Genomic DNA, 23,402 nt, shown 5'->3' with positions numbered 1-23,402 from the left:
CACCAGGAAAGATACAAATCGAGAGAAAGCAAAGATGGAAAATGGAGCTAAAATGGCATTAAAGGTACCCTATGGATAGATTTTTTACATTTGTTGAGCTGTAGAGCATTGTTTTGATGAGCTGGTTGCTTGATTGTTTGCATAATGATAGACACAAACATGCCAATTGTTTAGAAGTTATTCCTTCTGGCTGTGATTATACCTTTCTGGTCTCACCTGTCAGATGCGTCAGATGCATGTTTTTGTTATCGCCCAGTTATGAATTGATCATTTTATGGTGAAACTAAATAAAACACAAGTAAGTGTTTATGTATTTAATAATGAACACAATATTCTGATTTTATTGGACCAATGTGGACAAATACTTAATTAGCATAAACTGAATAAAGGATCTATATTTAATAAGCTGTAATAATTACCTGTAGCCATGAATTGTTGTGTGTGTGTATTATTTATTTTTTTGACTAGAATGAGCTCTTTATATCCAGAGCCTGCCTTGTTGAGCTGCCATGATTGTCCAGTATCCCGGTGAAATGTGGACAAACCCATATTTTATTTTGAAGGTTCTCACACATGATTGAATGGAGGAAGGGATGTGTACTTGCTCGTTATTTACAACCTCACTGTTTGATGTCACTAGATCCAGCTCAGTGATCCTTCCAGTTTAGAAAGACATTGTAAGTGAAAGGAGCTGGTGTGTTGTTAGATAAATATTTTAAAATGTTGGATATAATCAGAAAATCAAACCAATTTGTGTGACTGTTAGATTTAATTTCAGGCCCAGGTAGGAGGATAACAACTGTGAACCCTTTGAGACTTGATTCGATTCAAATATCCATAGTTTAGTTTACCTTTAAAAACAAAGTTGGATATTTATCCATCTTTTCTGTTCGTTTGCTTTAAGGTCATATAAAAACACACAAAAAAGCATCAAACCATTGCTTCATTGCTGACGAAACAATAAAGAAAAATAGATAAAAAAGAAAAGAAAATACATAAATGTTACAAAGAATGCCTACAATGTTGTCTTCAAACAGCTTCTTTGAAGAGTTAGTAGCACTGCTCATGCTTGCAGTCTTAAAGTACATACACGAGGATAAAACCACAAATATTCCTATATTTTTTTGCTTACATAATAATACAATGTTATTTAAACAATAATTAGTACTGTGCAGACTATAGAGTGTGATGTGTGAGACCTAAACAAAGTAAAACAGCCCTGTGTGTGTGTGTGATCTTTGGCGATACAGAGAGATAGTGATGAAGACCATGGGCTTTTCTGAAGTGAGGTGGGCATTCTGGAGTTGAAAGAACATCTAACACAAAAGTTGTGCGGTCAAGATGACAACACCATGCCCTGAAGATATGACCGAAGATGTGTGTGTGCCTCTACCCTGCCTCTGTTGTCCTGGAACATTTTCAGGCGTCTCTGACTTCACACTAAGTCACATGTTAGCGTACCTAGGAGCTGCTCTAGGCTCACTTTCTCTGTGGAAAAAAAAATAAGAGGGAGGGCAGGAGGGTGCTGAATTTTGTTCTACAGCAAATAAACTGAACACAACACAAACACTGAATTTTTGATAGTTGGACAAGAAATGTGTTAAGTATGAAAATATTGTTAATGCACATGGTCCGACCAGTTTAATTTACTTTATGTAATGTATGTTTATGTATTACTTAAAGTACTTTATGAGGTAGATAGAAACTAAGCTTTAATAGTTTTGACAAAAATTCCTTAAAAAGTTGGCGACATTCTTGCAAAGGTTTCATTGTACCTAAGTTTGAAATATGCCACTTTTACTGAGGTGAATGAGAGGGGTGACAAGTTAAGAGATATTTCTATTATTATGCAATTGCTACAGCCTTCCTACAGGGACTCTAACAATATTCGTTTTGCACTGCGCTATCCATCATGATAATGAATGGCAGTAACTTATCCTGGGACATAAATCTGGCAAGCTCCAACAGCACTGTGACACAGCATTTAATTACAACGCATGTCTAATTGAAAGACCCCCGGAAAATAGTGGGATGTCTCTCTGGCTGTAGCAGGGTTAAAAAACTTAATTAATTATGAGGCACCTCCCTCCCTCTTTATTCTGAGTCACTGGCGTCCCTGCCTCAGTGAGCTGATGACATTTTCAGCCTCCCTTTCATCCTTCAGAGAAATGAATGGCGTGGCAAGAGCGTTATCAAATGAGCTGTAGAGCCAGCCAGTGAATATGTCATTGAGTGTGACATATTCCCTGAGTGTGACTGCTCCCTGAGTGAATTGTGATTTATCTGTATGGCTCCCTCGTCATGTTAACTGACTCGCTACCCAGCACCCCTCACCCCCACCCTGTCGCTGACAGGCTCAGTAGATCATTTGGAGGGGGGGATCTGTAGGTGAGGTGCTGGCTTATGTTGTCTGGGACCTTCCTGAATAACAGTAACCCTGTGTTTGACCCCAGGTGCTCCTCGCTAAATACAACTGTTTCCATTCATTCCTGTTTATCCTTAATCAATAGTACATGACACTTCATTTCTTGCTAATGCTCATGTGCATTTTCTGAATAGAGAGGAGAGGATTTAAAACAATATGTCATTAGAGTGCAATAAATGAAAATATCTATGGAGGATCTTAATTTGTTTTAGAGAAAATACATAAACCTTTTGCAGTATTGCAAATGTGGCCTTCCTCAAATGCATATTTTACTGTGAGACTAGGCTGAGAAAAGAAGTGATGTTGCCCCCAGTGCTACGTAGTTGCTTAAATACAGTCCTTTTTGTAATTTTTGTAAATGTAGACAGATTATTAGTCACCAATAAACTGATAATGGATGCCCTGTGAGAAGTGCAATTTATTTTTGGCAAATTGACAAAACTGGACATCTGAAGATCTTTTGCATGCATTTAAAACCCGTGAGCAGGTTTTGGGGGGCAGAACCTTCAGCTTACTTCAGGAAAATTGCCCTTGACATTATTCTGAGGACACCTTTTGTCAAAAAGGATTTTTAAAACTCTAAAACTTTAAGAGAAACTTACATCAATAAGAGCTCAGAGTTGTTGACAAGGCACATCCTGATGTTCTTGTTCAAAAAAAGCTGCACTTAAAAGTTGTTTATGTCTGAATCAAGTTTATGTGAATAAGTAATGTTCTCAGCCTTTCAGTATGCTCGTACTACCTCTGTTTGGCAGAGACAGCACCTACATGTAGATTAAGCAGAGTGTTGTGGGGTTGCACAGGGACATGTGAGGGGACTATGGAAAAGTGTCTTGACTTGGAAAAAAAAGGTGATGGAGCTTCCCAAATAATCCTTTTACCAGCTTCATTCATCTGTGTCATCTACACTCACGCCCATGCCCTGCCCTACCTGAGCTTGATTAGTGAACCTGAGGTGCAGTGTTGAAAGGCTGCCAGCAGACACTCACCACCAAATCAAAAGCTTCACTGTGGAATCAAAAGAGTTCAGTCTTTCTCTGCATAAACATGAGAGCAATGGAGGTGGTGGGCTGCGCTGAATGTGAGCCAGCTCTGACACCCCCAGTGGTTCCTGCATACTTGAGCTGTGTGTGCTGTCAACTCGAGGTGTCACGTCAAGTAGAATTACTGCTATGTACAGTACCCTATCCATCACATTAATCCAAGTAGGACGTGTTGTTGCAATATTATAATATTTACTTGAAACTTCCTTACCGTCTTGGATATTTTGTTAGGATAGCCAAAGATGTTCTCTCAAGTATGTTGTTAAGAAACAAGAGTCTCATTGTGAACATAGAATATCTCTGTCCTAGTGTCCGTCAAGTCTAATTGCAAACTTTTGTGTCGCACATGTTGGGTGAGAATGGAAAAAATGCACAGCTTGGGAACTCTAATATGTTATTAGAATAATGGCCATCAGGCGAAGATGGTCCCTGTGCTGCTGTTCACTGTAGAATACAGAGTTTCATATTAGCGCCTGCACTGTTGCTGGTAAATGTCATACAAAGAGACAGGTCATTTACATTTTTGATAAAATGATCCTGCATTTTTTATTTGTCTTTGGAATTCAAGACTCCTTTAATCATTGTGGATGGTAAGGGACTTAGCTGACGTACTCATGTGTTTCTGATTGCATTAGAACTGATGTGGCATGGAATGATGGATATTTAATAGTTGTGCTGTCCCTCTGTATCATGTCAGGAGTCTGACACACATAGATGCTTTGGAGCTCTCCAGCTCATACAGAATTGCTTTAATTATTAGGCCTATCATCTTGGCTTTGAGCAGAGAGGAAGAGCTGAGGAGAGCACACATGGAGAGAGTGGAAGTACAGACATGCAAAAGAAGGCCATGCGAGATAAGTCAAAGGTTGTTGTCAAGGGTTCGAAATGAGTTTATCAGACGTTTGTGCATGGTGATGCGGTATCAGACTGACATGCCATATCCTGTTTGTCTGCAGTACTTTCTTCTCCATAGGCCTCAAAGTGGGGCCTAATTGCTGTGTGTATCTACAGAGGCTGTGAAGAGCCCACGGCAGCCCTGTAGTGCCCCAGGCAGTGTGCTGATCAGACCTCTCCCTTCGCTGCGCTAAACTGTCATCTTCTACAGCTATGTGTTTTTTTATATTGCAGCTTAAAACTGATTTTACTTGATTAAAAAGATCAAATGTTGTGCCATGCCAATATGAGTAACTCAAAAGAAGCACCACAATTGCGTCACCAGCACCACAGAAACATTCATCAGCGCACAGGCGCTGGCAAGTCTGTTCTTTATAATCCAGAGCTATAATGAAGGAACATAAAACGGCCATACAAATTTTCCAAGAATACTTTTTATGGAAATAAAGAGGACAGATGAGAGCAGAGGCCAGAGAGTGATTATGTGAGGGAGAACAGCCACTCTTACATTGGCACCTCCAGCATGCGGGCCATCTGCATAGAGGGCCTGGAAATGAGGATGACAATGCTAATCACTGCCATGGAGGCCTGACTGGTGTGGATGAATGGCCATCCCAGGCTCTAAACACACTGAGTAGCGCTCATCACACAATGTTTTTGTCTGGGCCTGCCAGGTCCACAAGCCTCCACCGGCCCCGCCCTTTTCCTGTACACACTCCATCACTCAGTGGCAACATGTGTATGGCTTCCTGTCAATTCAGGAAGTCTTGGTTCATGTCCCAGCCACATTAATGGACTAGGCAGAAGATACTTAGTAATTTCCTATTTCCCTATTGAAGCAATTGTTGTTGGCTATTCTCATTCATCTCATTCAAAAAAATCATTATCTGTGTCTTGTTTACTGCTGATATTCAATCCTTCAGCCTGGAAATGTGCTAGTTGACTCATTTTAAGGTGTTTTTCTTCAGGTCAGTGACTTGAAACAGGAAGCTCAAGCAGTTGTTATGAATCTGTATTTTATAATGGAGTCTTAACATTTGTCACAGAAGGGTCTGTGGTGTACAACAGCCCCAGGTCAAATCAAATAATCAAAGCAAGCGAGATTGTCTGGAGGATAGGATCAATGGTGTGACACATGTATTTTCATGACGGATCACTCAAAAGGCTTAATCAAATAAACAAGGCTCTGTTAGAGAAAATGTCAGTTTAATTCCTTTATCCGTGGAAAATGAGAGAGAATAAATTCAGAGTGACACATTTACATGAGCAAATAAAAGACTGTGCCAAGACAGGCTGTGGGCACAGAGAGAAGGCCCACAGTGTAAACTTTTCATCCTGATGGTTTCCAGCTGTAGTGGGGTACATTGTCATCTTCTTGGGGCTTGCTCTTGCGGGTGTCCCCACAAGTGAATGTGAAGAGGACCAGCTGCCTGGCAGCCAGGCTCTTTTTACTCCAAGCTTAGGGTAACCAGCAGACCTTACAACAGAAGGCCATTTTAAAGGTAACTTTGCAGGGCTTACCGAAAATTCATGTTTAGAAGGAATACTATATAGAATATAATATATCTATACATATAGATTATACATCATCTAGTTTCTGTAGATCCTGCACATATACATTTATTTGCAAACAGTGTCAGAGTAAAATATGTGTTCCAGCTTCTGTGCATGCACAGAGAGAAAAACCACCAAAAGTATCAGCCATGAAATTCCTGACCATCAAAATAAAAGCTCTGTGCAAAATTACTCCCAGAAAGAAGTGAAATGTGACTGTTAAAGTGATATGTTGTGCAGAAGAAATTGCAGTATGAAAATTTTAGCAACATTAAATCAGAGTGTGGTTCAAAGATGATTATGTCAGTGTTCTGCTAATAGTTTGAAGTCACTCACTTTGGTCGAAAGCAGGTTATCTCTACAGCTGTTGTAGTTGTCAGAAAAAGTTCCCGGTGTGTAAAATGTTTAGCACATCTTTACACTTCACCAAAAATAAAATAAAATAAAATAAAAAACAGGTCAACAAACACATGTATTGGTTCAGGATTAAAAAAAAAGACCAATGTTATGTTACCAGATGACGTCTCATCTGTCATTGTTTAGGCTGCCATGGTGACAAGTCCCTGAATATAACCAGGCAAAATCTGTAAAATCTGTTTGGGAATCTGCAATGAAATGTTCTCAGCACATTTAGAGTGAATTCTTTCTCGTTTTGGTAGCATTTCCATAGCATGTCCAGCCTGTCGTCTTTTTTTGCAACATTTTCTACTTGTTACAACTTTTACAATTGGTAAAATCATCACAATGTTTCTTCAGTACAAGACCTCAGACTGATTTGACTGTTGCAGTGTGATAACTAATGTTCCTGTATACTCCTTTGAAATGTTGCCTGAAGGTTTATAAAATATTAAACCAGTTTAAAAGATGTTTTTCTAAAATGGAAAATCAGCATTTTTAAAATGCACAATGCAGATGAATGAAGTCATTTCCAAAACTTTCCTAAAGTTTGAGCACATTTCCTGTAGTATGAACCTCTTTCAGAGCCAGAAGACAGGCTTTTACTGTGTCTTGTTGCAGCGGGTACACACTGCTGCAGCAGTTCAACTTTCATGCGGCCCCTGTCAGAAAGCACTTCATTCTAATGTGCTGTGGCTTTTCAAAATCCAATCCCAAGTAAGAAATAAAAGCCCAGACAACTGCATTACTGTCCAGCCTGTCAGCTTTGTTAAATATAAGCTCCATCCTGCTCGCCAGAGCCTTAAAAGCTGAGCTGGCAGAGCGCAGGACTGGAAGTGACAAAAGCAGATAGCTGCAGCTGTGATTTTAGGAAAGGAGAATGGACACTTAAATGCATTTTTATACATTTACAAGAAGTTCATTCTGTTCTCTATGAATCAATAATAAGATACAATTATCCACTCTGAAGTACCTCCCTTGTCACTACAATGAAAATTAGAGTCAACATGCTGTCAGGTGCTATGGCTCTCATGTTTCCTCTCGGCTCCAGTAAGCCCGTCTCTTGGGGCTGAGCAAACTAGAGTAGACTGGAAATAACACATTTCCTTTTGGAAGCTCAGAAATCTCATCTTCAAAAAATGGAAAATAACAATGCTAATATTTTGAATTTATTATAAGAATTTGCTATGGGATAATGCAGGGAATGATCATCACAATAATATTCAATTAGATAGCACCAATGCTGTTATCAGTATTTCCCTCTTTCACACTATATACTTACTCTCTATTACCATTTGTAAGCTTTATGTTTTCTTTCTTATATAAAAGGCATATGCAATTTTAGTCATACTGACAAGTGCAGCTGTTTTCTCAGATTGGATGTCAGATGATGAATCTGTGTTCTTCAGTTGGAAGGTTCAAGTCCCCCAGCATTGGGTATTAAGATGTTTCATGCAATTATGAAAACCTCATTGCTCACATGCAACATCTATAAATCCAATCACAGTTTGTCTTTAGGTTGTGTTGCACTACATCAATGCAGCGGGACATGTTTTCCTATTGAATGAGTTGTTCGATTAAAGAAGGGGGGGAAAAAAGTATAGTCTAGAATGATATCTAATCAGAGGCGTCCACAGAGGCTGAAGCAGACTTTGTATCTGAGCCACACTGGGATGCATAAATAAATGAGTAAATTGACTCCAACTGTATAATTGTGATACAATGATATTCCCTTATCCAGCCAATTCTCTAGAGGATTTATAGATTCTATACTCATGGATATGGACTTGTTTTGAGCCATGGAATAAAAAAAAAAAAAAAAAGGAAATGTGCAAATTTACAAAAAAAAATTCAAAAATAAATAAATCTATACATGTAAGTGCATATGATAAAACATCAGCTCATGGCCAACAATGTCTGCAGGCTAATGCTTCTAAACATTAAACACTGAATATATATGAAACAAAAAACAAGCAAACAAACAATAAATTATAAAAAATAAATAAATACTAATTCTTCAACCTGCCTGGTAACTGGATTACTTGTTATGCTTGGCCTATCACGCACACCATAATTATGTAAAATGTATATTTATGTTTTTTATTTATTTGTGTTTTGCCTACCAATTGAAAAGTGTCTTTTTTCAGTTCTTGTCTTGCTGCTGGATTGAAAATTCAATTGTTAGTGAAAATGTAATGAGATGATGTGTTCCAGAAAGGGTTTGATTGGCAGGAGGCTGTCAGATACAGATTGAAGTGTCTGGCTTCAGTAAATGTTTTAAAACACCTGAAGTGTGATTACATTTGTTATGTCGATGCAAATTCTGTTCTTCAAATGACGTTGTGATAGATTTTGAAGAAAATCAAAAGTCAAAGGTCTCCTTCATTAAATTTTCCTTTCGAGAAGCAAACATGAATGAATGTGAATGTTTAATTTTGCATCGGCTCTCTAAATGTAAGTTTTATTAATTTAAATACTTTATCAATATACAATGTTATAACAGAAATGGTTGCCTCACTTTATGCCTCTTCATTGTAAAGAAAAAATAAATAATAGTTCAGTCTACAGTTAATATTTTCCATATTCTTTCTCTTTTTTTAACATGTTGATCGTACATAAATTGCAGCATGTGAATTGACTGCACCGCAGCAACACAAAAAGCCTGAGTGGAATGGTCCAGCTACAATATGTTTGAAAGATGAGGAACTCACCCCTTCCAGCCATTTACTGCAAACCTTTTTTTTTTTTTTTTTTTTTTTTACGAAGTGCTCCAAACTGAGCCATTACACGATTGAGGTGAAAATATTTGCTTTTATCACCCATCTATTTGAACACTGGCCATATCCCCAGCCAGCAAAATGCTCAGTGTGTAGCAATCACAGTCTTGCTTTGCATGTCATCATTTCCAAATAATTTACCAGCTGCAATTAGCAGACTCTAGTTGTCATCATCAGTGCTTTGTGAAGTCTTTAGCAGAGGAATTAATGTATTGAGGAGGCTAAAATAAAAGCATGCGTTTGGAAAAAAAAACGTATACGCACATATAGTCTGTATATGCATCACTGATGATTGCATACACCAAAAATGACCTCTGCCTGACAAATTAGAAATAAACCTGTTTGACAGACCCCGTTTGGTTAGAACAAATGCGAGACATGAAAAATTGTTTGACACACTTTCATAAAAGCAAGTGGCGGCAACCCATCCTTTAGCATGTGGTAATGGCCTCTCGTTGTTAGATTCAATGGAAAAAGCTATTCATACTGTTATGTGATTGAAAAGAAAATTGAATCCTTTTGATGTTATAAATGTGTCTATTACCGCATTTGCACACAAAATTTCTATGGAAATTATAGAGAAAGGAGTGATTCTCTGTAGGAAATGTTTGGGAATGACATATTGAATTCTATTCCTGCTTGAATATCAATATAGTGTACTAGAACAACTCTAAAACTATATGATTTTTCACTGGGCTGAAAGGCTAAAATTACTATACTATATATGAAAAAAGGTTAATGGTTAGATATTTCTTCTGTTCTAATGAATAGCCTCTTCAGTTTACAGCTAAAGTTATGAGAAACTTTTTGCCTCTTACATGATGAGGTGCAGCATCTGTCAGGGTTCAAAAAAGGGTCATAGGTGGAGCAGGTCAATGTAACATTTAGTGTCTGATAAATGATTTCAGAAGGATATACTGTCCTATGTATGTATGTATGCAGGTTACATTTATTTTTATCATTACAAGAAGCATTTATTTGCATTTTCTGTGAAACACACTGCTATAGATTAGCATTAGCAAACATGATGTAGTGGACATGTGTGAGTGAAGGTCCCAAGATTAAGTTTACAATAACTACAAGAACTTGCTTAACATTTGTGGAAAATTACAATATGTTCTCCTACCAGAGGTCCATTTCCACGAACTACCTAAACAACCTACAGTTTATGATTGATTAACCCCTTGCAAATTTGTTAATTGTTGTTGATTGAAACTGTAATTAAATGTACATTTAAGTAGTTTTTATAAACACACCTGAATTTATCTATGTATATGAAGAAAAATCTGATTTATTAGTGAACTTTCCCAGCTTGGCATGCATGAAGCTCTTCTCTCCTCTCCTCTCTCTGGATGAATCATTATGTCTGATTCATTTTTCCCACCGGACCTTATGCTGTTTGGATTGTGTACATTAAAATACTTCTTTTCTGTATATACAAGATGGTGAAGCTGTGGGTAAGATACCAGGCATAAAGGGCTCACCAAGGCTTTTAGCTGGTAACATCTACTGATGGCAGAAAGAAGTTAGGGAAATGTTGGATTCCTATGTTGTTTATTTATTTTCCAATCAATCATGTAAATTGATAAGACTATTAATTTGTTTGGATGTAAAGTTGGGTCTTAATCTTTCAGGATAAGGAGGATAATTCTATTCATTTTACTCTTTATTTACTATCAATAACCTTGAAACAAGCTTATTTGATATAGTTCCTGTAAACCAGTTTGAAGGTTTTTTTTAGTGTGTGTGTGTGTGTGTGTGTGTGCATGTTTCATGTGGTACAACCACTGCGAAAACATCCAAGAAACTAAAAAGGAATCTGCATTCAAGGTAGTACACCTCATAATTTAACCCGTCGTTGAACACAAGCTGCTTTCTGATCACTACACCACAACATTATTCAATTGCCTTAATGAGTGCATTTAAAAACTATTCAGCTATGCTCATTTTTGATGTTTCGGGCCTGTTGTAAAACATTTTGAAGTCTCAGCAAATGGTTGTAATAGCTTCCTTTCAAAATCATGATAATGATTATGGATGTATTCAAATGAAATTAAATCTCAAAGACTGTGATGCAAGTCAGTGTGACTAACTCAAGCGCATCAATCATTTTCCTGAGTCTTACAGGAACAGTGTCAATCCACTCTGAGCTACTTTTGATGCCTGACACAAAGGAATAATAATTGCTTTAATTCAAAGGTACACTTTATACTTACAATTTCAATCAAAATTCAGTCTAGGATCAAAAAGATGTGTTTGCATTATGCTGTTGAGCAATCCAGTCAGTCCCTGAGTCTGAGGACAGATTTTCCCAGAATGTTTAGTTAATAGAAAAGCAGATGGCGCTTATTTTCTCTGCACTCATTACATTAAGAAGATGTGCAAAGTTTCCACCTGACGGCACAAGAAACCAAAGCACCATGATTAAAAATGAGTATGTTATGTTGGAGGAAAGAAATATAGGCCCTGATGAATAATGTCAGATTAAAAGTACGCTCCAGTTTTGGTCATTTGCTAAAGAAGTTGACTAGAAGTGCCAAAAGAAAACCCTTCAAGTCTGGACAGAAGTAACGCCTCGTATGAATACAGGATACAAACAAGTCATACTTTTTGTTGAATACTGAGGAAGTCAAGCGAAGTGGTAGATTACTTGTTAATGTGATGGATGTGACCTGAGGACAACGGGATATTAATTTGCATGTGATTAGCAAGACTGTGATTGAGTGGATACAGAAGTGGCATGCTGTGGTGTGTTGTTGCCGTGTCATGAGGTTGTCATCCGGTGCGTGTGTGTGAGAGGGAGAGAATGTGTGCACTGTATGTGTGCGCGCAGGCGTGTACGTGTGTATTTGAGTGTAAAACAAGCTCAGTGGCTGCAGGTGTGAAAGTAGCCCAGGCTGTGAACTCCACACACTCCCGCATCCTCTCTCACTTCCTCTCCCGCTCATTTATTTTTCTTTTTCTCTGATTTGGTTTTCCACTGCTGCACTCTGCTCATTTGCATCTGCTCCTGACACCCTTGTACCAGTCACGAGCAGCCCCACTAACACACATACTCTTTTTCTCTCCTTCACACGCACACACAGGAAAAAAAAAATACTATCATCATTCGCAACTTGTCCCATCTTTAGTGTGATTAGGACAAAACTTATGGTACGACGTGAAAATTGTACTTTCTGTTGACGTTTGTGCCACAACTAACATATGTATACGATGTGCAGAACATACAGTGAGGCGTACCTTTTAAAATGTATTTCACTAATGATTACAGAATATTCACACAAAATTATAATACAATAATTTTGAGTTCTCATAACTTTTGTCTGTTCTTTGTTTTGGTTGTGTGTTTATTGTCCCATTATGTTAATGATAAAATTCACGCATCAGTGCACAAAGAAACTGATAATCAAATCTTTAATCCAATTAATTTACAAAGACTTGAATACCTCATGTGGTTCTGGTCATGGATGTGTGCTGTTTGAAAGTGCAGCAATGAAGTCCAATTAAGACACAATATAATAATAATAACTGACTCTAGACAGAATTCATTTGCTAAGGCACCATTCTCCTCAGAAACTGTGTGTTTTTCCACATCTTATAGGAAAAGCAGGAAGAGAGTTTGTCCTCTAGCTTAGCTCTTTATTTTAGGATTAGGAGGAGTGCTAATCTAATTTTGTAAATATGTCACAGGAATCAGGTGGTTTAACTATACATTCAGCTGGAAAAAAAATAGATGAATCTTTTTATACTGCAATTACAGTTGGAAACTATAGGCTGTCTTGAGCTAAAACATGTCGTACAGTTTAAGAAAAATAGATGAAGTAACGGTGCGGAACAACCCCAAGCTTTTCACAAGTCACAGGTCAGGCTAATTATGTCTTCTCATAAAAAATAAGCCTGACCCTGTACAACTCATACAATTGTGCATTGATTTTCTAAAGAGAACGTGTTTAATAAATTTAGCTACAGTAGCAGGACCAGGTGGTCAATCATTGTCCCATTCTCAAAGCCCTTGATGAGCACTGAGAAAGATCACAGAAATAATACGTCATTGTTCTGTCTAATTACAGCATGTCACAGACAAGAGCGGATTTGCATTTTAAACAAGCACTTGTTCTGATTGAGGAACAATTGTTATATATTTCATTAAATGCTGCGAGCTGCGCAGAGGGCAGCACATGCTCTCCACAAACAGCCAGAGAGGATGTAAAGCTCAAAGAATTCGCGTTTCACTAGAACATCATTCCATCAGCAATTCAAGATATCCTTTAATATATGTTTGTTTGTTTTCATTTCTTTTACACTTATGCATACTTTAGTAATATTTTTTTCCTCCCACCAACGATTAATTTAATCTCTCAGCCTTCTTCATCGTCTTTTTATATCCACCCCCCACCCCCAGTTCAAGCAGAAATGAGAGAGGGTCTGAGGAGAAAGGGAGAGGAAGAACTAAAACAAGATGCTAGAATCAAATACCCTTTAACAGTTTTTGACTTGCTTTTGCACTATTTTCTTAGAGTGGATGTGAAGCAGGGCTGGGCTGCTTCCTGAATATCTTACAGCCTCCTCAGTGTCTTTATCTACAATTCCACTTATTTACAGATCACTGGAGGAACATCTGCTCCAACACTTGCCCCAAATCTAAGAAGTGATGTTTTGCAATATACCATTTAATTTTTAATGCAGAAATTCAGTTCTCCTTCAAAACAGAAGAACTTTCATAGATAGGCTCCTTTTGATGACAACTAAAGAACATCCAATAGCCTGGAAATATACTGGAATCCAAGGGATAAACAAAACTGCGGCAAACAAACAACTACAGTTAATGGTAAACACTGCAGAAGTTGACATTATCATGGCAACATTAAAGTAGCAGCACTGTTTTTTTTATCTTACTTATAAACAAGTCTGTGTATAGCTAATCAAATGAGATAAGTCACAATATGTCAAAGAATCCAAAACAAATAAGTTTGCGAGAGAGAGAGAGAAAAAATGTTGTTTTAGTTTCACAGAAATGGCTAACAAGGACAGGTCATAAATGCTGCACTGTAATCACAATTTAACCAGAAAAAAAGATTTAATGTAGACCCCCAAAACACCTGCTTCACAAAGGGGATCAGAGCCAGCCATCTTGTACAATTACCCTGAAGGAGGTGCCCGTCATTGTTACTGAGCCATTCTGTTACCCTGACAGGCGCAGGAAAGTTGGGATGCACCTGCACGTGTTCGTCTGTACGGGCTGGCCTCATGCCAGCGCTCCGCACTTCAGCTACTGCCAAATGCTACACATATTTGATTTGCAATACAGCATAATAGGCCATCAGCTTAATTATTACTGAGGAGTTATCATCCTCAACCTTTCCGCACAGAATTGCAGGAATGAAAAAGAATGGCTCATAATACCAACATTTGCATGTGGATCAACAACGTTGTTTTTGCAGACGCTCGTTTAGATCATAACAAAGTTTTTTTCTTTTCTTTACAATAGCGGGTTACAACCTCACACAGGCTTGTGATAAAGAAAGAATTTATTGTTTCGGTAACACATTAATATTAGGAAAACAAAATATAACAAATACAAATGAGGAATTATAATGAACGCATGCTATGCATCAGTTAACTGCTGTTCTTTCTGACACACCTTTGCAGGTAATTAAAGTCAGAAATGTGTATGTATGTGGTATAGTAACCTACTTTTTTCACAGCGTACTAGTCAGATCTAATGTTGTTGTATGGTGTGAGTCAGGAGTCACACCCTGACCAAACTGAAACAGTGAATAACGTCTTTAGACTGCAGATTGCTGAGCAGCATGTGTGGGGCTGTTTGTGTTGGATGCAGGTCATGGAACTGATTCCATAACAACACACGGTCTGTGCAGTGCTCACTACAGGTTCTGCTACTAAAAAAAAGAACAGCACTCTCGTTCTATTTAAAATGGATTACACATGCAACAACATTGTACCAGAACGTATTGAAACTGCATGAATAATGCTACTGTACATCTTATCAATAGTTATAGTCCATGGATTCTTGGAATTGTTGTCATTTAGTACATCTCTACATTTTAGTTTATAGCTGCTACTCACATGTATATCTGTAACTCTTGGTTACAAGTGTATGAAATCTATCTCTTTTTGAATAGCTGACTGTCTGCTCCTAATCTTAGACAGAACCAGGCTTTGTATTTTATACATCTTACTGTGCAAATGAACACTTCTAAACCTGCAAATCTTTCTGTCTGCCTTATAAAATCTAAGCACCAAAAACAGGTCAGCCCCTTCCCACTGTACCTGGCCCTGCCTGGCCTTCTGACGTGTTTTAGTTGGCACAGTTCACGTAGTGTAATTCATCATAGTTATGCTTCTTTATGACTGAAGCTATGTAGAGGGAAACTAGTCAAAATAAAGTTTAAAGGTAAATAGAAATATGATGGATTACGTAGAGGTGAGTTATATTAGAAGTCTTACAGGGTTTAGATGTCTAGCTGTTGTGGTCACAGGTTAGCTGACACATTAAATCATATTTTACAGAACTCTACAGTGGTGTACTTAGTACACACTGATTCTGGTAAGTTTTTGTGTCTATTTTGTCCTTATTAAAGGACATCACCAAGCAGTCAAGAGCAAATTATTGGCTTTTGCTTTAATAATGTAAAGTCATGGAGTAAGGTAACATGTGTATTTGAATGCAACTCTTCAATTGAGCTGCAAATACAGAAATTTAAGGTAGTTTATTATACATACCTAAGTGTTTTGCATGATGTTTATAATGCAGTGTAATTCTATCATTGCATTGTGTTTGATCCTAAAGATAGAAAAAACAAATAATCAACCGAGCTTGAAGAAATCAGTATGTGACAGACGTGACTGCTGACTTCAGCATGCTAACCAGCTAGTCTTAGGCCATGCTAATGCAGCATTTTATACCACAAGATGTCAATGTATAGAAGAATACTAACATAAATACTGCACATATGTTTGTGAAAGACTGGGAAAATGAGTCATTGAAAATTTTTTTTTAAAATATAAGTTGCTTTTACAATAGAGCCCACATTTACTATAGCACAGAAAATAAAAGTGGAGTTTAACTTTTAGTGGGAGCAGATGGATCTTGTAAAGCAAAGACTAGAAAACACCCTTTTAGTGAAATCACAGTAGGCTCTCAGCCTTCTTACACAGAACATGCGTGCGCTTGTATATAATAATACAGTGTTTCCAAAGGCTGGTTCCAGTTTCTCAATGAATACACATGAACCGTCTCTCCCACTCTTCAGCTGTGAGTGATGTCATTGTCAACTACCTCATGTTTGTTTGACAGCTCCTAATCACACCTCTTGTGTTTTGGCGACTAGCCCCTCAGCATTGCAACAACACTACTGCTTCTATCTGTCAATCACTTGTCAGTGGGTGATACTTTCCCAGGTCTGTGGTTGTCCATCAGAACAAGGACTGGACAGCGTTTTCACATGTTCCCATCAACTGCTTTTAGATTGATACCATACAACCCTGGCTGTCCTTTCAGTCTGTCTTTTGTGCTCGTCTAACTTCAGCTCCTTCAGACTGGCTAGAAATAGCCTGCTGGACTTGTATGGCCAGTGCAACAGCACGATTCAAACAAAAAAGCCAAGTCTTTCTACTTTTTCTTTTTTTTTGTCTGGAAGTGTGATCAATACATTGTACAGGAGACGTTGCTCCCACAAAAGCAAGAATATGTAAACTTTTGTTTTACACTGTCTTTGGAAAAAAACTTCAAATAGAGGATACATCAAACAGAAAACCAGAACACTTTGATCTCACTCTGAATGCAATGAAGTTACATTGCATTAAAATTTAAGAACTGGACTTGAAAATAGAATACCATAGAGAAACCTGTATAGTAAAAAAAGGACCTGTGTATTGAAAAGAATATTGTACTTCAGCAAAAGACAAGTTTCAATACCTACCAAGCTTTGTATCTCTGGATGATAAACTAAAGACAAATCCACTGTGAGGTCCTGAGAGGTGAGGTAGACGTGCACGTGTAATAAATGTCTAGTTCAGCAATGAGGTGACATGTATGAGCTTAAAGAATGGTATTTTTCTATAGAATAATGGTGACTTTGACCCGAATCGCTCACACAACTTCTTTGATCTGCCAGAGAAAAGCTGTCCAACACAACTGACATACAATACAATGTTACAATGGTTACAATGGTAGCAAATAGGATGGTAGAGAAACTTGTTGCTTTCTTTTTCCACATGTGAATGTTATGGAAAGGTCTGTTTTACCCTAAACTACAATGCTTTTCTAAACCTAATCAAGTAGTTTTGATGCCTGACTATTTGTTTATTTATTTTTAATTGACTAAATATTACATTTATGTATGAGAATTTATTTGGTAGAGTGTCTTTCATTATTTTTTTTAAGCAGTAGCACTACACTGTGCTGGCAACAAGATTGTGACAGGTTGCAACCAGCAGTAAGTTACCACCTACTATGACAAAGTGAGAATGGAAAGAAACAGACATTAAGAGGTGCTGGACTAATTACTGTATGCTATGTGAACAATAATCAGTATGTCGGATTTAAATGTTGCCAGTAGTTTTTTAATTTGCCAGTATATGGTGACAGCTCAACAGCAGCACCTCCCTTGACTGACACACAGGCGCTTAGGTGTATTGAGTGGTCTGCAGAGTATTTTGTAAAAAGTCCTTGTACACTTGTGTGTAGTGGAGAACAAAAAAAGGAGACACTGTGTCCTCTCTTATTAAGGTGTCCCCAGCAGCCATATAGCAGCACAATGTCCTTTCCTCCACTGTTGCCAGCAGGCATCACTATGTGCTGACAAATGACCCTGGCAGGCAAGACGGTATAATTTACCACAGATTAAACAGCAGGGCTCTTAACTGAGAGCCAAGGTTCATATTGTTAACACACCTCATCTTTATGCAAGCATATATTATTACATTACATGGGTGACATGCTCCTGCTGCAAACACAAATAAACACAGCTCCTTCTGTCAGAGTGATATAGCACATATTGAAATGATCATAACAAAACACAAAGGAAATCAGGAGAGAAGCGAGTATTTATGAGTGAGTGGAGTATTTATAATGCTAGACAGAGGCAGACCTCTGACAACAAATGTGGCAAAATTCAATCACACTGAACTGAATGTTATATGTTAAAATGCTGCACAGTAAGCACCACAAGCAAAATGGTGAAGGTGATTAGATTGGTGACCAGAGTCAGGGTGTACCAAGCCTTTCATCCAGTGACATCTGGGAGATGCTACACACACACACACACACACACACACACACACACACACTCACACACTTTTCTGTTAGGTTTGTAAGATATGCAGTTAAACATGTTTGGTGCTTTATTATATAAATTAGAGCTAGTGTGTCTAAGTGAAAGGCAGAACAAGAAGCCTGTATAAAGTTTACATTTGCAGCTGTTAACATATTTGAAAATGATTAAGTTTGGAGGTGGGTCTATATTTGGGGTGGGGATCTATTCCATTAGGGGGTGATTAAATAATGATAAGCTTGTGAATATTTACTGTGATATTACAGTGGATGTGGTGTGTGACCCACTTTAGACTTTCACATCTGAAAAGGATAAACCCTTTGATAATTCTTTGACTGCAGACACTATTTGACAGTCAGTTTTGGGTAATAAAATATGCTTCTACCCCCCCCTCTCTCTTAGTCCTGTTGAAGATGCACTTGTGTTAGACCATGAGATGTGCAGTCTGAGGTAAATGTGACTGAGTGATGTGTCATATAATCTCTTGGACATATCCAGAGGACGTTATTCCAGGAGAGGATATGGGGGCTGCCTCATGAAACATTTATCTGGGAAGAGTAGCACAGCGGCGGCGGCGAGATGGAGTGACAGAACGGAATGAGGTAGAGAAGGGAGAATAACAAGGAAAGTGTTTGTATGAGTGTCTGACCGTATCTCCAGCTTTCAGTCATCCTGCCCCCCCACCCCCACTTTCTTTTCTTTTACACAGCAAATCAAATTTACATTTAAAATGAACAATCCTACAACCAGTGGACATGTACATCAACACTTGATACACATCACATGCATACACACACAGTTTTAAACATGCTCTGTGAGCTTAGGGAGGCTTTGATATCTCTAACAAAAAACCCTGAGGCTGAGCTCTGACACAAAGCTTATAATCTAGCCATGTTCTCCAGTGGTCAAACTTAGATACATCGCTGAGCAGAAAATCCGGCTCTGGACATATTTTGTTGTACAGTCAAGTCCCTTTTGCGCTGTCTAGTCTTTTTTTTCTCCCCCTCAGTTGGATACAGAATAGACATAGTCATTCCTGAGGACTCTGCAGTAGTCAGAAGTATTTGTCAGCTCCAGCTCAGATCAGCGGTGATTTAAGCACCACTTAAATTTTAGCCCCATTTTTTTCCAGCATGCTTCCGTCCATAACTTCTGCAGCTCCTCTGAGCCACACATTCCACTCTGTCTCTGTTCCATTTGAGGAGGAACTAAAAGAAAAGCAGGCGCACTGATTGTCTGATTGCAACTTCTTATACATTCTGTAATTTATTGTTTAACGGGCTGCATTCTGTCAGAAAGTTCATCTTATGTGTGTGTATAGTGACTAAAACATTTTTGATGCAAGAGCATTACAGAGAAAAAACAGGGCCTTTAAATAAATGACTGTGGGCAAAGGACCATGGGAAAACTTGCTGCTCATACTCTTGGTTGTGCTTGGCTGGCCTGCTGTGGTGCTTCAGTGCAGGATCTACTGATGCTGACACTCACCAGAGCCTAGTGGGAGCCTGGTGGAGTGGCCTCTCTCAGAAGGAGGAAAGCTGCTCTCCCACCCAGACAAGGTCATTTTGGCCTCTTGTCATTACCCTCTGAACAGACAGGGGGGAAAAACCATTCCTATCCAGCTGCCATTAGTGCCAGGCATAGACCAATTACCACTAGGCAAAGGCCAAACAGTAAGCGGACATGAATGAAGCCAGACAGGTCAGAGTGGTCATACATAGCAAAGGTCAGTGTTATCATAATTTCAGACAAGCTGAAGTTGTAAATAGCTCCCTAGATAAATACACGAGGAAGCGGGGTTAAATTAAGTACACATGTCCTGAGTGCAATAAATTCTGTCCATTAGGGACAATTTCGCCGCAAAAGTGCATCATTGTCATTATCTGAATTGTCTTTTTCTAATGTCAAGTTATTTGTGATAGCATTTAATCATTATCCTAGCATGTAGTAGATCAATAGAGCCTTTTAGAATGTTGAGATTCTCCTTGAATCCTCAGCCTGGTAATCTCAAGTACAGCGAAGTTTCTTGATACCTACCTGCAACTATTTGTATCAGGCCTCTACAGGATGTACTCAATGTCCTAGATACATCTCTCCTAAAAGTTTCCTGTGTCTGATAAAAGCACACTGTTAGTTGTTTACAAGTTAAAAAATTCAACTTAGAACACGTACTGTTTGACATGCAAGACTTTAAGGTCAATGTGGAAGCAAATGCAAGTTTTAGGAACCTTGCTTCTGGCTGTGGAGAGCAGCAGAGAAACCATTATTACTGCTCTGAAGAATATCCTAAAGTGAGAAAAAAAAATCCCTGACCCATTAACATCCACAGGAAGGAATCCAGTTAACCACCTGCTGTTTCACAACTCAGGACCCGTCAACGGCAACATGTTGTCACTAACAGGTTGTCGGTAAAGCAGGATATTCCCCGGGTCTTTGTCAGTGTTTAGTCACAGTAGAGAAAAAAAAATTGTGTAATTATGATCAGCAATCTGTTTATGATGTGTATCAGACTCCTAGTCCACCTGCTCGGAAGATAAAAGGCCTCGCAGTACATTTATGAAACTCAGACACTGTTTATCAGCTATTTTCATATGATGTGACTGGGGTTTCTGCAGCTATCCAGAACTTTGTCTGAATAAGAAGAAGCTTGTTTTAAATGGGAGAAGTTTAACAAAACCTGTCCTCACTAGGAAACACACACATTTTTAATGCAATTTAAGCATATTCTGCATAGCTATATGCGTTCCTGGTCATCTTGGTGTAGTGGATGGAGGCATTGCCATGCTGGATAAATTTGCTTGTAACATGTTTAGCTTTAAAAAAGTCTTTAACTCTGTTTTACCCCTATTAAATCTGGTTCCAAAGTGAATTTTGAATAATCAATATTAATATTTAAATATTCACTAAAAACAATTTAAAAGAATAAACAGGTATTTTATAGTTCAGAGTTATATTTCCACATCACATTATAAAAGAAAAAAATATATTAAATCCAAATATGTTTTGAAATATGTAGAGATAAGAGAGATTCTGCACATTAAAATATTCTGTTGTTAGGAGATAAAACATTTCCTGCTATTTCAGACAGGGGGTAGAACTACCATTTTTATGCAGTTGGTAAATTTGTGTCTCCTTAGTGTTAGATGTGCAACTAGAAAATTTTCACACACCTCCTCCCACTCTGCACTTTCATGCCACATAGGGGTGATCAGCTGGAAGAAATCAAGCCCCTCTCTAAATTTCCTCTCAACTGATTAAGATAAACTGCTTTTCAGCCATGGTTACCCCCCAACCAATCAATTAAAGTAATCAATTAAAGGCCTGCCGGCTGAGCCTTTGGTAATTGAGGGTTGAATAAACACAGACTGCTGATACTGATGATAAAGCTGTAACAAAACCATGGGCATAAAAAAGGGCTTGAAAAATGTAATTTCTGGGATTTGAGTAGGTCTCAATTGTAAGATATCTAAGGAAAGATAGCTTTAGTTATTTATTTCATTTGATGCCCAGCGCAGTCCTGGTTATTTATCCAGTGCTGCCAGAGATTCTGCCCTAGGACTTTAAATATTGAATAAAATCATCAGTCAGGCCTTTCCAATTGGCTGTGGCTACTATTTGAAAGAAGTGCCAGTAGAATTCAAACATGGCACTGTGTTCCAGCATGTCCTCCAGTGAAAACAAATCCTCAGAGGCGGGTGAAAGAGACTCTTTGGCCAGGCTGGCCTTTCTAATCCTGGATTCAGGTCCAAGAGGTGAGGAGTCTGTGTGTACTTTAGGGATCCTGAAATATAGCCACACAGGGCTCAGTCACATTCACATAAATATGCATTTTAGTCTGTCTTCTACTTAAAAATGTAAAATGAAATTTTCATTGCAAACTTGGCACATACAGATTTTGTTTACGCAAATATCGATGAAAGAAAGATTGGGAAATCTTAAACAAACAACAAAAAAGGAAATTTCAAAATTACTTGCTACATGAATCCTTTAAGGGATATTTTTGAAGATTTTTTTTCTTTTTTTTCTTGCTGTAAACCTATAATAAGCTGCCAGCCCATTTGTTTTGAATCAGCCTGCTTTTCTTGCACTTTCGTGACTGTAAGACTCATGAGGTCCTCCTGCTCTGTTGTCTGGCTTTATGAGGTGCTCGTCTGCTGGGGTTTCACTACAGACTAGAGACATTAAAGACAGAGGGATAGGTTCTTGTTTAAGATTTGTGTGACCTGGCTTCTTTATGAGGTCACTTTTTTTACATGTGTGCGCTTCCAGAGTGCGGATGTCAGAAATGGCTGTTAGTAAAGCCAGCCTCCATGTTTTGATGACTCACAGCATGACATGTGGCCTGAATACTATAAAAAAGTGGAGTGGTACAGACATGTGTGTACTGCTAAGATAGACTTTTCTGGTGACTTCAAATATCTATCATATTGGATGAAAATTACTGTTGATTGAAGAAATAGATGCACAAATAAAAAACAGCTTATATTAGATTATCAACGTCTTTATAGGAATGCCGCTGGGTAAAAGTCAGAGAAGTCTCCTCTCTTTCCTAGGTGTTAACAACAGTAATACTTGGACTGTACTCGGAGTGTGCAGTAAAGTGCTGTGCCTGCTCCAGCTCATTATCTAACAGCCGCATAACATAATTTAACATTTCCTTTGTGTTCAGGGACACCGCGGCAATTAGCTAACAAGTGGGTCATCCATTAACCAGGCCTATGGCCCTGGGAGAGATATAAGCCTCCAGGGCAACACTCAACAATTCTCTATAATAGAATGGCTAAGAGAGAGAGTCCATTAGTAAACATTTAGGAAATCAGTGAGAAGGCAGGTCTCCACGGGTAATTATATTACTGATTATTTATACCGAATACACTCCACACTTTATTGTGTTTTATTCCTTTATCTGTCTCATGATGTTGTTTTTGGCTTCTACCATTTTCAGGTTCGCATCAATGAACAAATAAAAGTTTGTTGCCTCTTAGTTCGGGGCTGCTTTTGGCCGCTGAGAATGTAC

This window comes from Parambassis ranga, chromosome 3, assembly GCF_900634625.1.
Source record: "Parambassis ranga chromosome 3, fParRan2.1, whole genome shotgun sequence".
Taxonomy (NCBI): domain Eukaryota; kingdom Metazoa; phylum Chordata; class Actinopteri; family Ambassidae; genus Parambassis; species Parambassis ranga.
This window is presented reverse-complemented; position numbering follows the sequence as displayed.